Genomic DNA, 18,543 nt, shown 5'->3' with positions numbered 1-18,543 from the left:
AAGAAAACCAGAGTTCACTTCATTGAAAAGGAAGGGTCAGAAAGTAAGCCTCTTGAAATCATCCATACTGATTTATGTGGACCAACAAGGCAAAATTCACCTCGTGGAGAAGAATACTTTATTGAATTCGGATATTCCACAGTTTTCATTTTTAATTTGTCAACATTTCGAGTCTAGACCAACACTCATCATCAGGACTGATTTACAAAGAAGAGGATCTAGGGTAATAAATATGATTAGGTGATTATATGAGGTTGTTAATATGGGGAGCTGACTAGTTTGATGATTTCTATTTAAATTTATTATTATTATGTTATTATTAATAAATTACCAATTATATAAGTTACTTTATTATAATGATAGATATATTACGTTGCCTTTTCTTTTTCTGTTTTATTAACTTTCTTGTAATCTTTTCTATTATTTTAGATTTATTCTAATTAAATGCACTTATTTATGTTAAATTGCTTCACCTAATATTAATTATTGATTTATATCAGTTTATGTTATTAGTTAGTTATTTATCTAATGTAATAAGTTTTGTTACTTTAGTAAATTGTTTGTTAATTATTTTATTATTCTAATTTAATTTGTCCATGTTTAAAGTAGAGGTGTTTAGTAGATTATTTATTTTTATATTTTGAATGTTGCTTAATTCATGTTTTTATGTGATTTATTAATTTCTATGTTTTTCATTAAATTTATTATGTATTTTTAGGTTTTTATACATTATTAGGATAAGTTTATTCAAATTTTTATCTATGTTAAAGGAATCATATGTCTTGTGATCTTAGTTTTATTGCTAGTGTAAATTGAAACCTAATTGTAATTAATGTGAATTCTGGTTTTTTTTTATTTTTTAAGTGTATTCCATCTTTTATAATTATTAATATTATGTTTATTAATATTCTATATGTTTTATTAAATTTTATTTTATTTATCCATGTTTAAAGTAATCATATGCATTGAGTTATTACTTTATTGTTTGCGTATTATAAATTGAATATTAATTGTATTTACTATGGATTCTAGCTTATTTTATAAACATATTCAATCTTTTATAATGATTAATATTATTTGAATGGATGGATGAGGAGGTGGTTAGACCTAGAGTAGGGTCATTGAAGGGAACAGGGAAGGGAGTTGAGATGCTAAAGGGAAGACGATAAAGAGGAGGGGTGAGTTTGGTAAGGTGTTAATAGCAAGAGGTAGGGGACCGGAGAGTGGAAAGGATGAAGGAAGGTAGGGTTGGTGAGAAAGGGAGGGTCCTTTCTAATCAATGGGGTTGAAAAGGGATGTCCAGTTTCTGCTATTTCCAAGCCTCCATCCTGACCCCCATTGATTAAAAAGGACCCTCCCTTCTCACCCCCATTGATTAAAAAGGACCCTCCATTTCTCACCAACCCTAACTTCCTTCATCCTTTCCACCCTCTGGTCCCCTACCTCTTGCTATTAACACCTTACCAAACTCACCCCTCCTCTTCATACTCTGCCCTTTAGCATCTCAACCCCCTTCCATGTTCCCTTCAATGACCCTACTCTAGGTCTAACCACCTCCTCATCCATCCATTCAAATAATATTAATCATAATAAAAGATTGAATATGCTTATAAAATAAGCTAGACTCCATAGTAAATATAATTGATATTCAATTTGTAATACACAAACAATAAACTAATAACACAATACATATGATTACTTTAAACATGTATAAACAAAATTTAATTTAATAAAAAAGATAGAATATTAATAAGAATAATATTAAGAATTATAAAAGAATGAATACGCTTACAAAATAACAAAACCAGAATTCACCTTAATTACAATTAGGTTTCAATTTACACTAACAATCAACTAAGATCACAAGACATATGATTCCTTTAACATAGATTAATATAATTTAATTAGAATAAAAAGATTCAATATTAATCAATAACATAAACATAACATATTATTAAGCATAATAAAGATCGAACTTACAACATAAAAACTAGACTTCGCATTAATTACTATTAAGATTCAATTTACTCTACCAACAAACTAATAACATAAGACATAAGAAACACATTAAACTTATCTCCTACAAATTAGACTATTGAAAATAAAATAAAATAAAATATACAGTAAAAATTTGAATAAAATTATCATAATAATGTATAAAAAAACTAAAAATACATAATAAATTTAAAGAAAAACCTAGAAACTAATAAATCACATAAAAATTTGAATTAAGCAACATTCAAAATATAAAAAGAAATAGTCTACTAAACATCTCTCCTTTAAACATGGACAAATTAAATTAGAATAATAGAATAATTAATAAAAATTTACTAAAGTAACAAAACTTATTACATTAGATCAACAACTAACTAATAACATAAACTCATATAAATCAATAATTAATATTAGGTGAAGAAATTTAACATAAATAAGTGCATTTAATTAGAATAAATTTAAAATAATAAAAAAGATTACAAGAAGGTTAATAAAACATAAAAAGAAAAATGAGCATAATATATCTATCATTATAATAAAGTAACTTATATAATTGGTAATTTATTAACAATAACTTAATATTAATAAATTTAAATAGAAAACATCAAACTAGTCAACTCCCCATCTTGACAATCTCACCTAATCACCTAATCATATTTATTACCCCAGATCCTCTTGTTTGTAAATTAGTCTTGATGATGAGTCTTGATCTAGACTCGTAACATCAACAAAATGAAAACTGTGGAATATCTGAATTCAATATCTCAAAAACCATGCCACAGAAATCTACAAAACAAAAAAGAATACTTTATTTTGTTTATTGATGATTTTTCCAAGATGTTTTTGATAGGTCTTCTAAAACATAAAGATGAAGCATTTGAAAAGTTTAAAGCCTTCAAAGCTTTATTTGAAAATGAACCAGATCGAAAAATAAAATGTCTCATATCTGATCGAGGGGGAGAATTCATATGAGATTAATTCTTTGACCTTTGTGAACAACATGGAATAAAAAGGCAATTCTCCACCGCAAGAACTCCTTAGCAAAATGGTGTGGTAGAAAGGATGAATAGAACAGTTCAACAAATGGCTCAAGCTATTCTAGATGAATCTAGAACTCTTGCAACCTTCTAGGGTGAAGATGCGTTTGTTCTCGTGACTATTCTCAACAAAGCAAATGTTGAGGTAAATAGCAATCAAACGCCACATGAAATTTGGTATGGTAAGCCTCCTACTGTAAAACACTTTAGAGTTTTTTGAAGAAAATGTTTTATCAAAAGGATTGATGAAAAACTTGGCAAGTTTCAACCTAGAGCAGACGAAGGTATTCTTCTTGGTTATTCTTCGATAACTAAAGCATACAAATGTTATAATAAAATACTTCGAAAAATTGTTGAAAGCATTGATGTTGTAGTTTATGAAGCATGCAAAAATCCAGAACAGATGAAATCAACAGAGGAACATGACAATAAGGAAGATGGGGAATACTTTCCCGCATCAAATCAAAATGATATTGAAGAAGAAACCAATGAAGCATCAAAATAAGATACAACAGATAGGGAAAAGACTCCATCCAGGTATGTACAGAAGAATCATCTAGAATATCAAATTCTAGGAGAAAAATGGTTTGGAGTACAGACAAGAAGAACTCTTATAGGGACCTCAAGTTATCTCGCATTTCTATCCTCCACAGAAACTCAGAAAGTACATGAAGCATGCAAAGATGAATGTTGGGTTAAGGCCATGGATGAATAATTAGACCAAAATGAAAAGAATGATACTTGGGAATTAGTTCCTAGACGTCATGATAAAAATGTTATAGGAACAAAATGGATATTTAAGAATAAGATGAATGAAAATAGAGAAGTTATTAGAAAAAGGGCAAGAATTGTTTGTAAAAGGTATTCTCAACAAGAAGGTATATATTTTGAACAAACCTTTGCACCTGTTTCCAAACTTGAAGCTATAAGGATGTTTCTTTCCCCTTCTAGTTTACTAAAATTCAAAGTATATCAAATGGATGTAAAATCAACTTTCCTTAATGGAGATTTAGAAGAAGAAGTGTATATTGAACAACCAGAAGGATTCATTCTTGGAAATGATGCAAAACTTGTATGCAAGCTCAAAAAGGCTCTCTATCATCTGAAACAGACTCCAAGGGTTTGGTATTACCACCTTGACAAATATCTACAACAACAAGGTTTCACAAAATGTTCCACAGATAGAAAGTTATACACAAATATTGAAAATGATAAAATACTAATTATTGTTGTTTACGTTGATGATATCATCTTTTGTAGCAATGAAGAATCCATGAGTCATAAATTTTCTTTAGTAATGCAACAAGAATTTGAAATGTCCTTACTTGGTGGACTTACTTATTTTCTTAGTCTTCAAGTTTAGCAAAAAAAAGATGGTATCTTTCTTTCACAAAACAAATATCTCAAGCAGATCTTGAAGAAGTGCGGGATGGGAGATTCTAAACATGTATGTACTCCAATGGAAATAGGATGTAGTCTTAGCTCTAACGATGAATCACCAATAGTAAACCAACCAACTTACAGATCTATGATTGGAAGTCTACTTTATCTAATAGGTACTGGTGAGCACTAGTATTGCAGCAATAATGCTGCAACTCGTGGGCTACCTACTTTACTCTTATCAACCCGGTAGTTCATAACAAACTTGGAAGCATCGGTGTTGTATGCACAAGTACTAGTTCTTACTGCAGGTTGTCACTTGGTCAGCCGTAACAAGATCAGTAGGAGCTCAAGCTAAATTCTATGGATTCCAGAAGAAGCTCTATATGTGGTGAAAGTAGAGAGAGATTACTCTACAAATGCTACTCTAACTGTAGAAAGGAGAAAGACTGAAATGTAAAGCAAGCCTAGGAAACCCTAATTAACCAACTAATTCTACTTTTGCAGAAAGCACTATGAAAACCATGAAATGAATTCCATTACCTACTAAAAGAAGTAAACAACATCTAACTATGCTATTTCTGGTAGTAAATAAGCAAAGAAAATATTTTTGGATTTTTATGTGCTTTTATGTGAATTGACATGCATGTAATTTATTGTGTGTGAGTGTGGCAGCGAATAAGTGGTGTTCGAGGGAAATTTTGGTACTTAAGAGGATGTAGGATGGTGTGGATGGGTCCTAGGAGTTCTTAGGTGGCCTTATGGAGGCTTTTCCCACACTCAGCATTCAAAAGAAAGCCTACACGAAAATCTACAAGAGGACACAAGAAATCTACAAGAGGAAAAACAACGTTCTACAAGAGACCTACAGGAGGCCGAGAGCAGTTTTCACTATTTTTAGGGTGTGAGAGTGGGTGAAAGAGGTGGATGAAGGTTGGAATGAAGTGTTAGAGTGCCTATGGTCTACCATGAACTACCAAGAGAGAGAAAGATGATTGGATTTGCTCAAGGCAAGAGGAAGAAGTCCTAGGAAAAATGCAGGAAAGTAAGGCAGAATTGAGGGGAGGTTTAGGCAACCTGTAGGGCATGGGTCAGGTGGAGGATGTGATGGTTGATAGCCTGACCCACTACTAGAAGATATCTACTACAAACGAACTAATAGTCAACCAATAAGGTTAGACAAGCAATGAAATGAGTGCATCTAGAAAAACAGAGTTTTTCATCAAACTAGTCTAAACTAAGATCTATGAAAGGAAATGTTGAGAAATACTGTAGGAAAGGAAAGCATGAAAGAAGACTATTACAAATAAATAAGCCAACATGATGAAGAAGATATGAACCAAGGAAAAACTCGACTATTAACCTCCCAAAAAGCTGCAAACACTAGAAGTCCTATGAATGAAGAAAATCTGTGTTTTTGGGGCTGCAAGAGGGTCTTGGCCTCAAATCATGGTCCCAAAGGGAGGAAGAGAGGCCAAGACACTATTTCTAGCCTTTTGAATCTTTTCTTTATCACTGCTTAACCTGCTATAGAAAGCAAAAATGGAAGCAAACTACTAAATCATCAAAAGCAACCTATTCTTAACCATAAAAGAAATACATCTAACAGCAACCTAATCTATAACTAAAATAAAACATACAAATAAAAGTAAAATAGGAGCTTGGCTACTTAGATTGGGCCCTAACCCAAGAGCTTCAACCCTCTGAGGTAACTCAGTGCTAACTCAAAAATGATTCCATCTTTATTTTCAAAACAATAGCAAGATTACATGAAACTATTACAAAATAATAAGCTCGAAGTTGAGCAGAGTTCACATGAGCAAAAATCCAACAAAAATCTGACCCTAGTGAGGCCCTAGGCATCTCTACTTATACAAATGAAGCTACCAACAACTTCCTTAAAATCAGGGAGTCTTGGCTCCCAAAACTCGAGATAATCATCAGTCATCTTTCACTTGCTCGATTGCCTCCTAGTGCATGATTCAGCTGCTTGTACTCCAAGCTGAATGAAGGGGAATTTGAAGTGAGGAGTAATAAATGAGGGGGATTCCCTCCTATAAGTCCTCCCCTTTGTCCACTTCGAGCTATTGCTGCCATTTGTCCACTGGATCATTTTGACCTCAAAAATCATCAATAATCTGCATTAAATACACATTAAACCACATGGCACAATAACTAACTCAACTCATTCTATAAGCATAAATGTAATCAGAAAATCATGTAATAAGCTAAGAGAATGGTTGATTTTACTAGGTTAGGAGTTAAAATGAGCCCATATAATTACCCATTTATTAGGCTCATCATCACCCACCTACTGAAAGTGTTTCTCATCCTTTGAGCAACTTAATCCATCTCCTCATATTTTATGGCCCTAGTGGCCTCCCTAGCATCCCAAGCTTCTGATGTGGTCTGCTCTTCCTTGTCATAGAATCTTGCCTTCCTATCCATCTCTTCCCACTACTCCTCCTCTTATTCTTCTCTTCTACCTTCTAGCATGCCTAACAGCAGTGGGGGACTTAGTTTGAGGCCAATCCAATTGACCTTCAGCCTTTGCATGGAGCGCTTGTACATTGGCACTCTTCTTAATGCCTCCTTCATCCTCATGGGGGAATGATACTCCCTGATCTATAGATTGTGTGGTAAGGTGTTCCATCTCCTCATGCATGCATGCACACAATCATCCCCAAGTAGCCTTTGCATATCCTCAAAGTGTGTAATGGCTTGTGCCTGATCACTTATATATCTAGGGGCAATCTGAGGATTATTGGCAAGCAAGTTGTGTGTACTAATGAGTGCCATGGGATCTTATGGCTCAGCTCTTATCATTAATGTCTCATTTTTATCTTTTATTATCAATCTTCTTATTTCTGTTGTGCTCAACTCTTCATGGTTCATCCATGAGGCCATGGACATTAGTTGCATGTCCCCTAGCCTGGCATTGGGTTCCCACACATTCATGTCTATGAGGGCCATGTTATGTAGGTAGAATTCTGCCATTTTTGCCTTATCCTCTGATGTGCTTTGGTCACATAGATCCATAAACTGCCTGTAATCCTGGAAGGACATGGTGCCTCTTTGTGCCAAAGTATTTATCTGGAATTGTAACCATTAGTCCTTGAGAAATAGACCATAGGATTTTTGCTGGTGTTCTACATTGCAATGCCTCCATGGATAAGCTGGCCATGCATGCCAGCTGAGTTTGCTTCTCTTGCAGCTGCCTCCTTAACAATTCATTTTCAGTTTCAAGGCGGCTCCTTGTAATTTCTTCCCTGCTTCTAATATCACTCAACTCTCTACCCATTTCTCTAAGTTTGTTTTCCATATGGCAAACATCCTCAACTCCCTTGGATTTGGCTATTTGCATCCATCTATGTGTTCTTATTCTCTCTTTCTCTAACTCAAAGAATAGTGGAATTGCAAACTTTTGTGGAATTATCCTTCCTCCCTCAAGCAGATTGTAATAGGAACCCAGACTAGGCTAGGGATCAGGTTCTTGTATCTTTGGTTGTTCCTCCTTCACCTGTGGTTGTTCTTTTATCCTTTTCTCAAGTTGTTGGGTCTCATGTAGTTTTGACAGTGTCTCATGTAGAACTATCTGAGCCTCCTGTAGGACTGTTTTTGGGTCCTATAGAACTACCTTTTCCTTCCATGTGGAAGATCTAGGAGTCCCCCTTTCATATGTGATAGGTGCCTTGGAAGGGGATTCTTTCCCTTTGGAAAATGGTGAATCTTCAATTGTAATTGGCACTTTTGAAGAGGGCTGAGGTTTGCTTGTTTTGATTCTTGTGCTCTTCCTAGCCCTGAAATACATCGAGGCCTGCCTTTTTCTCTCTTTTTTTGACTTAATTGGTGTATTGAGGGTAGCGAGGGCAGCTACTGTTGATGAGCCCCAATTTTTGGTACAATTTGGGCTCATTTGGCCTACTTGCTCTGCTCAAACCATTCATTTTTTATTGCTTATGCATTCATTTCTTGGTTTATTCATGTTGTTTGTAGGAAGAAGGGTAGGCATTCTATCTACGTGACTAATGCATGATGCTTTCATGTTTTTGGCATTAAAAGGGAGAAAAGACCACGAGAAAGGAGACAAGGAGACAATGAGGTGGCACTGCTGGTTTTTAGGAGAGGATGTCCACGGTCTTGGGGACCTTCCTCGTGATTCCCACCATAGCTCCGAGCTCCAATCCATCTCCCCACCGAGCTTAGAAGCAGCCAACTGTTCTACAGGAACAGCAGTTATAACTGTTCTACAGGAACAACAGTTATGACTGTCCTACAGGATCAGCAGTTTAAACTTCAGTTGGACAGCCGAGCTCCTAAAATCAAGGACACCTGTTGGATGATCATTTGGCATAAATACTGAGGCCGTAGCATTGGATAGAAGCTTTTTGAACTTTGGTATTACTCTTGTAATTTGGAAGTACGAGCTATAGCTCGGTTTTTGTTCCTTTTGTAAGCCATTTTGGCATGTCATCAGACTTTCGTTTATGAATAAAGGCAGGCAGATTTTGATCTCATTCTGAGTTTCTAAGGGAGCTATAGCTCTCAGGTTAGGGCCCAACCTGAGAGCAATAGATCTCCTCGGTGTTGTAATGTGTTTGCATTTCGTTCCAGCACTTTGAGTTTTTACTTCCACATGCAATTCGAATTTACAGTTTGTTAATTTAGTCTTTTTTATGAGATTAGATAGGATTAGTTTATGGTGAATTTGTTTCAGTTGCTTAGATTCGATAGGAGGATAGTTATAAATTATTGGAGCTCCAACAAAAAGGTTGTTAAGGCTCACTGCCATCTCTGTTAGGGATTGGGGTGCAGTCCATAACCGACCACCAAAAAGAAACACAGTTCTTCTCACTTCCATGCAAGCTGCAACATAGACATTTTCGTTGAAGATCCATCCATGCACGTTTGACAGTAAACCATACTTCTACATTTCACTTCCATGCACAAGTTTCATTTCTTGGTTTTCCATTGCTGTTCATAGGTTTCATAGCACAATTATCATAGGTTAATGAATTTCTCGTTTTTGGGTGCATAAGTCATTTGTTTCATTTACGTTGCTCCTTATCATTCCACTTTCTTCTTCTTCTTCTTGATCTCTCCTCAATCCACCTACTCAGCCTCTGTCCAACTCATCTACCCTCCAACTCATCCATTAATCACTTAGCTCCATTTACTTACACTTTCGTTGATCCCATCCTTCCAACCATTGAACCACTACATGCACTCTTCCTCCATTTGATTTCTCTGCTCCTGAGCCATCACTAGCTCCATCTCCATCTCACCTATCCTTCCACACCACTCCAACACTTCACCATCTCCCAAAACCTTCCACGGCCAACATCCTATAGAATTGCACAGACTTCCTGTAGAAATCTCTGAGTTTCCTGTAGGATCCCCTGCAGACTTCCTGTAGAAGCCTGCAAACTCGGTTGCTGAGCATCCGAACGTGGTAGAATTCTATGGACTGATGCTAGAGACCCTCTGGGACCTCCCTTAGCCATCCTGACCTTGCCGATGCTTTCCTTCCATTCCAACCGCTCATGCACAACCAAACCCTAATCAAAAGCATCATCACAGTAAATCCAACCACTTAATGAAAAAAATACAAAAACATGTCTTTTCATATGCAAGTAGCTTAGATGCATGTATTTCAGTTCACTGCAAGTAATGGCATTAGTGTTAGTCATTTCATTCACAGTTTTGCATTGTAAGGGTCTAGCTAGTCAAATTAGGGTTTACTAGGGTTTTCATGCTTTATTGGCTTTCAGTTTCTTTCTGCAACTAGATTAGTCTTCTTTCGGTTAGCTTTCGTCCATCATTCATAAAGCTTCTTCTGTGAGCCTATAGAAGTTGGCTTGAGCCCTAGCGGACTTGTGCCAGCTGACCAAGTGACAACTGCGACAAGAGCTAGTACTTGTGCATACAGCACCGTCGCTTCCAAGTTTGTACGAACTACCAGGTTGATAAAATTAGAGATCGGAAGCTCCAGGAGTTGTAGCATTATTGCTACAATACTGGAGCCCACCATCTTTTTGGCGCCGTTGCCGGGGAAGCGTTAGAGTATTAGTAATTGTTGCTTTTCTTCTACTTCCTTACTCTTGCCTTCTGCTAAGTAGTTTACTTCATTTCCATTCTGCAAAAGTAGCATAGCATTTCCTGCTTTCATAGATTAGCATTTCCTTCTTTCATAGATTAGCATTTCCTGCTTTCATGGATTAGCATTTCCTGCTTTCATAGATTAGCATTTCCTGCTTTCATAGATTAGCATTTCCTTTCTACAAGCGTAGACTAGCATTTCCATTCTTGCAATTTCCTTTGAGCAACGTAGATTAGTTCTTTCCTGCTTTCAGTTTAATTTCGCATCTTTCATAGTTAGTTGTAGATCAATCTGTCTCAGTTTTGCAGGTACCAAAAGAAAAGCAAAGCAAAAGCAATCAAAAAGAAAAAGAAAGTCTTTTCCATTTCATGCCTCGTAGGAACCGAGATAGATCAGGCAAATTCCTACCAAACACCCCCACCACATCACTAAGTCACCCTTCTCTCTTCTTTGGTGACAGTGACCCAGAAGAACCTATAGGTGAACATCCTGAGATATCCAAAGACCCTATAGTAGAAGAAGAGTTAGAGACCACTCCATCTGAAGCTATGGCTGACAATAGAAGAGAAGATGAGAGAATAGAAGGTGCCTTTCCCATCCGAGAGACCAATGGAGAGATGAAAATGAAGAACATTAGCCCCTCCGCTTTACCTCACTTCCATGGGCTAACCACTGAAGATCCGGATACCTTCCTGTTTGAGTTTGCTGTCCTTTGTAGAACCTATAACTATACTGAAGATGAGCAAAAGTTGAAACTTTTCCCTTCCACTCTTAAGGATGCAGCACTACGCTGGTTCATGGACTTACCTGGGAATAGTATCACCACTTGGGCTCAGATGCAGCAAGCTTTCAACACCAAGTACCAGGATTACTATAGGTCCAAGGAAACAAAGGGGGAAATCTTTCGGATGTCCATGGGAAATGATGAGTCCTTAGAGGACTATGAGGAGAGGTTCCAACTAAGCTATAAGCGGGCCAGGTGCACACTTGACCCTGAATCCCTCAAGTTGGTCCTGCTCCGAGGAGTCCCTGAAGACCTCTTAGATACCCTTCACATGTTAGCTGGGGGGGACATTTACCAACTGCCTTATGAGGACATCAAGACTGTGTTTAGAAACCACTCCAGGGCAGCTCGGAAACGAGGTAGAGGAAACCACCTCTCAACTAGTGTCCCTTTCTCCAAACATGAGCTTGCAAATCAATTAGAAGATCTTAAGAGTGAGGTGAGACAAACCATTGCCATGCAGCTTGACACATTCAGGATTCAGCAAAAGAAAGAAGAGGCTGAGAGAGCCTTGGCTGTCTTCTGCCCCAGGTGCACAAGGAGGCACCCTAAGAACGAATGTCCATTGCATTCGGTTGAAGTGTGTTTCGTTTGTGAGGAGGACCATCCCACAAATCAGTGTCCAACCTTACCTGGGTTTAAAGCCATGTACCAAGGGACAGAAGCTCCCACAGAGCCTCTCTATTACCTCAACCAAAGGAGGCCACAGGGATCTAGACCTTATCAGCAGGGGATGCAAGGGGCATCTCAAGCTTATTACAGCCCCAACCAATCGACTCCTATGCCTTCCTGGGGTCCCCCTGCTCATCCTTCATGGTCCATGCCTCCTCCATGGTCTTATCCACCTCAGTACCCCACTCAACCTACTTCTCATTCATATCACTCACATGCCCAGCCACAGCCTCAATGGAATGCACCTCAGTCGGGGTGGAGGCCCCAATACAACACTCCTCCTGCCATCTTGCCTCCACCACCAGTTCAACCTCAGCCATTACCTCCTGCTCCTCTAAGGCAGCCTCCAATGCCTGCTCAACCGAACCTGAACCCCAACAATAGACAGGCCCAGCAGGTATACACTGGGGAAACCTCATGCCCTACCTATGCTGTGGAGATCCAGGAGATCAATCTTCGATCTGGAAAGACTCTACCAGATCGCCAACCTCCTCCCCCAGAGGATGAGGAAGATAAACAGGAAAGTGAACCAAAGGCTATTCCACCCTTTCCTGAGAGACTAACAGGCACCACACAACCCAACCCGGAGGAGGAAGAGCTTCTGGGTGAGCTCAAGCAGTTGTGTGTAAAAATACCACTTCTCCAAGCCATCAAGGATGTGCCAATATACAACAAGCTGGTTAAGGAGAAGTGTTTCAAACACCCAGGCAGACGGAAGAAAGATGCCTCAACTATCAATGTCATAGGACAACTGTCTGACCTTATGTTAGGACAAGTCATCTGCCCAAAGTACCTAGATCCTGGAAGTCCTGTAGTAGATGTTCACATCAATGGCACCATTATACCTCACACCTTGATTGATCTGGGGGCTGCCATTAATGTGATGACCAGGGATACCATGCTTAAGCTTAATCTTCAGGGTTCCTTGAGGAAGACCTCGACAGTACTGCAATTAGCAGATCGCTCCACCGTGACTCCCGAAGGGATTGTGGAGGATGTCTTGGTCTCTATTGACTCCTGGGAATACCCTGCAGACTTCCTGGTTCTGCAACCAAAGGCCAAGCTTACTGGATATCCTCTCATTTTGGGAAGGCCTTGGTTAGCTACTGCAGATGCTTACATCAGTTGTCGTGCGGGAAACATGACCATCAAAAATGGTCCCATGTCCAAGCAGCTAGGCCTATACCCTCCTGCCCAACCCTCCTTAGAGCATGACTTACCACTCTGGTTGGAAGAAGGAGAGGAAGACGAGGTGTACTCAGCACCTATGTGCACCTTAGATACCACTAGAAGAGACCCCCCAACCGAGGATGACTTGATCAAGACCTTGATCCAGAATCCACCTTCCAGTGCACTACCCTTAGAGAAATTGGTGGAGGATGCCCAAGCTAGCACCCTAGTGGATCTTTGTACAACCAACCCTGTTACTCCCAGAGTCAAGAATGTGGAGTTCGGCCCTGAGAAAGCATTGAAGATCAGCTCCTCCCTATCTCCTTCCCAGGAAAAGGAGCTGTGTAGTCTGTTGGCCAACCACCTTGATGCTTTCGCTTGGAGCTATAAGGAAATGAAAGGAGTCCATCCTTCGGTCTGTACCCATCATATATACATCAAAGAGGATTGTAAACCGGTTAGGCAACCTCAGAGGAGAATGAATCCAGCCCTTAAGGACATTGTCAAGGAAGAATTGCAAAAACTGTTGGATGCCGGATTCATTTACCCCATCTCAGATAGTGAATGGGTGTCCCCTCTAGTGTTGGTTCCCAAGAAAAATGGGAAATGGAGAATCTGTGTGGACTACCGAGAACTGAACAAAGCTACAAAGAAGGACCATTTCCCTCTACCTTTCATAGATCAAGTGTTGGATGGACTGGCAGGAAAGAAGTTCTTCTCTTTCCTGGATGGGTTTAGTGGGTACAACCAAATCCAAATCAGCCCGGAAGACCAAGATAAGACCACCTTCACTTGTCCTTGGGGTACCTTTGCCTATCGAGTCCTTCCCTTTGGGCTATGCAATGCTCCTGCTACCTTTCAGAGAGCTCTCTTGAGCATCTTCTCGGAGCTGGTCCATGATGCAGTAGAAATCTATATGGATGACTTTACCCCTTATGGGGCCAACTTCCAGGAAGCATTGTCCAACCTGGGAAAAGTCCTAACCAAATGCACCGAGATGAACTTGTCCCTTAGTCCTGAAAAATGTGAATTCCTAATGACTGAAGGGACCGTGCTAGGCCATACCATTTCTTGCCAAGGATTGCAGGTGGATCCTAACAAAATTGCTCTCATCAAGAGGGTTCCACCTCCTCAAAAGGTCAGGGATGTCCGGAGTTTCTTGGGATTAGCAGGATACTACTGGAGATTCATTAAAGATTTCAGCAAGCTAGCCTCGCCATTGTTTGGCCTATTGGCAAAAGATGTGGAGTTTAATTGGACTGACGATTGTTAGAGGGCTTTAAATGAATTAAAGGACAAGTTGGTGTCGGCCCCAATCCTGAGAGGTCCAAACTGGGCCCTACCTTTCCACATCCACACTGATGCCTCGAACAAAGCCATAGGTGCAGCTTTAGGACAAATTGAGCAAAAACTTCCATATGCCATTTACTTTGTTAGCAAAAACTTGTCCAAAGCTGAGCTGAATTACACTGTAACCGAGAAAGAATTTTTGGCTGTGGTCCATGCATTGAACAAGTTCCGACATTATATTACTAGTTACCAGACCTTTGTACATACTGACCATGCTGCTATTAGATATTTAATGAATAAACCAGATGTGAATGCTCGTATTATTAGATGGTTACTTTTATTGCAGCAGTTTGATTTGACCATTGTTGACAAACCAGGTAGAGAAAATGTTGTTGCTGACTTTTTATCTAGATTGGATTTGTCTGCAGATGAGGATGGAACAGTGGACGACCAGATGCCTGATGAACATCTGTTTGCTATTTCAGTACTCTCTCCATGGTTTGCTGATATAGCAAACTATCTTGTTTCAGCACAGTTCCCTCCACACCTATCTTCCAGAGAGAAGAGCAGAATCATCAGAAAAAGTGCCTCATTTACTTGGATCGGGGGCAATCTGTTCAAGCTTGGCCCCAATCAGATCTTAAGGCGTTGTGTAAGGGAGGAGGAAGTCTTTGATATCCTCCTCACTTGTCATGATGGGCCTTGTGGAGGACATTTTGCAGCAAAGAGAACTGCCTTCAAGATCCTGCAGGCAGGCTACTATTGGCCCACACTTCATCAAGATGTCAGAAGATATGTCAGTCAGTGTGACCAATGCCAAAGAATGGGGAAACCGACCCAAAGGGATGAGATGCCTCTCCAACCTCAAGTGACTCTTGAGCCATTTGAGAAGTGGGGCATGGACTTTGTGGGCCCAATCAACCCCTCTTCGAGGCAAAGGACTTACATCATTGTGTGTACTGACTATTTGACAAAGTGGGCAGAGACTAAAGCAATCAAAGCAGCAACAGAAGAAAAGGTGGCCGAGTTCCTAAGAGAAAACATCTTCTACAAGTTTGGCTATCCAAGAGAGCTGGTCACCGATCAAGGGAGCCAGTTCACCTCCAACCTGGTTGAAGATCTCTTGGCTCATCACAAGATCAAGCATAGGACTTCCACCCCTTATTACCCTCAAGCAAATGGGCAGGTGGAAGTCACCAATAGAGCATTAGAAGGGGTCTTGACTAAAGTGGTGAGCAGCAGCAGAAAGGACTAGGCAGATCGCCTGGTTGAAGCCACATGGGCTTACAACACCACTTGGAAGACCACCACCGGCTTCACACCATATGAGCTGGTCTATGGGAAGAGAGCTTTGCTGTCCATTGAGTTTGAATACAACACTTTGAGGATGGCAGCTCAGCTGGACCTAGATCTCAGCCATGCACAACAAGAAAGGCTACTGCAGCTGAATGGCCTGGATGAGCACCGAATGCAGGCCCTCCTTCACTCAGAAGTGGTTCAACTTCAGAGAAAGGTGTGGCATGACCAACATCTCCATGAAAAGCAATTTCAGCCTGGAGATTGGGCTTTGTTGTATGACTCAAGATACAAAGATTTCAAGGGGAAGCTGAGAACCAGATGGCTAGGACCATATGCAGTGGAGAAATGCCATGACAATGGATCTGTCCTCATTCGAACCATTGATGAGGAAGCCATTCCCATGCTTGTCAATGGGCATCGTTTGAAGATCTACAGGAGACCTCTCTCAAGACAAGAGTTCATCAAAACTATAGAGAAATCTGTATTGGTCATAGAGAAGGGTTCTGCCTCTGCCTCTGGCATACCCTGAAGAAAAAAGAGAAAAAAAAAAGAAAAAAAAAAAAAAAAAAGAAAAAAAAACGAAAAAAATAAATAAAGATCCTTGGGTGAAAACCTCTCTGAGGCGCCCAAGGCAGGTAGTAGGGGTGAAAACCTCATTGAGGCGCCCCTATTGTCTTTCAAAAAAAAAAAAAAGGTGAAAAGATCCTTGAGTGAAAACCTCTCTGAGGTGCTCAGGGCAGATGGCAAGGGTGAAAACCTCTTTGAGGCGCCCCTGTTATCTTTCAGAAAAAAAAAAAAGGAAAAAAGAAAAAAAAGAAAAAAAACAATAAGCAAAATATGGTAAAATTGCATGCAGGTTGCAGATGTTCTATGGAGGAGAGGAAGCCCTCTAACTCAAAGCCAAGGGTCCTTATCATGCTGTCAAGGAACCTCACCAGCACCTCCTCCAAGAGTACCCATGTTTTTTCAAGGTATGTGCAATTTTATCATGGTTTGAATCTTCTACAGGAAGACGCTATTTTTCTACAGGAAGATGCAGACTTTCTATAGGAAGGCCGAACTTTCTACAGGAAGCTCTGTGTTCTACAGGAAACTTCTTGTAGGAGTTTTGGACGGCCAGAATTCATCTTAAAAGAAGATTTAGCGACTATGGATTGGTATGGATGCATGAAAGCCTCTGTTGGCACCCTTGCACATTGCTGTCACCTTGCTCCACCATCCTTGTCGACATGCGACCAAGTCCCTGCACAAACAAAGAAGATCGATGAGTTCTCGCGGGAAAGCCATTTTCAAAGTTAAACAAATGCTAGATCTCATACCGCAGGCATCAAGAGCTCCGGGAACGTGATTGAAACGCCAGAACCTCCGTCGTGCAGCATGCACCCAAGGAGAAAGGACTGTTACGAGACACCTCGCGGGCATCCTGTAACAATTCAACCTGCTTGAGTGGATACCATTCACAGCACCGCCATCTGAAATAAAACGCGGGCGCATGCAAGAAAAACATCCACTCCATCATTGGCAGCCTGTAACCACGAGCCTCCGGGTCTGTGTAAGTCGCATGCAGCAGGTAGATCCACTCACCATCGTCCAAGAACTGGAAAAATCGTGTGCAGCCACGCAGGTAAGTGTCTCAACCCTTCCTTCCATCAAATCGCATGAATCTTACTTTGAAATTGTTTGCAAAGCGTAAAATTGAATGGTTGAGCGGCCGGATGGCCAGTCGACTGGCCACGTCGGCTAGTTAAAGTGTAATTGGATGTTTGGGTGGCGGCCACGACAAGGAGAATGAACGGCACGCACGTGAGAAAACTCTCGTCAGAGCATGAGTTTAACAGGAAAAGGCGGCGGCAAATCTGTGGGAATGGATGCGGCAGCAAGTGAATACGCAGGCGAATGATGGATGACGTCGCCCAACGGTCCGGCGGGGACACCTCATCCCCCGCGCCACGGATTGCGCCGATTCAAAATCTAATCGGCTAGATCATGCGCATGCATTTATCATCCAATACTTCAAACTCGGGTGGCTATTCTGATCTCCTCTGCACTTTGATACGCCGAGCTGTTGGCTACCAGAACGCCGGTAAAGCACACTTCGAGCGCGGGCCAACTACAGTCCTCCCCGAGAATTGCGCACTGCTTCTACAGGAACGCAGTTCTACAGGAACGCAGTTCTACAGGAACGCAGTCTACAGGAACACAGTCATCTACAGGAAAGCGGGTGCCTCACGAAAAAGGTGGCCAACTAAAGAGGTAACCCTGAACTCTTCATGCAACTGGTTAGTAGGAGTGGCAAGACCATCGTCTACAGTCGGGTTATAAAGATATTGGTGGAATTGTTGTTTGCTGTGCCTATGCTGTCGTTCTACAGGATGTCAGTTTAGGTAGACTGTGTTGAATTTTGTGGATTATATGCATGCTCTGTCTTAATAGACCAAATCTCTTTTGCATTTGCCACCTTTAATTAAAACGACCGTGTTCATCATGCCGGGTGGGTTTATAAGACGGGAACCCACTGATTCAACTAAACTAAGGAGAAACCCGGCAGTGGTAGAGCTCTTCACCAGAGCACAATGGATGCCTTTTTGTGATAAGCTGCAGGGTTACGATGATGAAGTGGCCGAAGAATTCTTGCAGGCTCTGAAGCCTAAATCTCAGACACTGGCCACAGTGAACTTCAGAGGTCTAAGCCTCAAGCTCACCCCAGAACATATCAGTCGGATCACAGAACCTCCTATGGGTCTACCGTGGGATAAAGAGGAGAGAAAGCTGAGTCAGCAGGCAAAGAAAGAATTCTTTCCACCTGAGGAAGAATT

This window comes from Pinus tabuliformis, chromosome J, assembly GCF_031772625.1.
Source record: "Pinus tabuliformis cultivar Carrire ecotype Pingquan chromosome J, CPIR1, whole genome shotgun sequence".
Classification (NCBI taxonomy): domain Eukaryota; kingdom Viridiplantae; phylum Streptophyta; class Pinopsida; order Pinales; family Pinaceae; genus Pinus; species Pinus tabuliformis.
The sequence above is the reverse complement of the archived record's forward strand: the minus strand, read 5'-3'. Positions refer to the sequence as shown.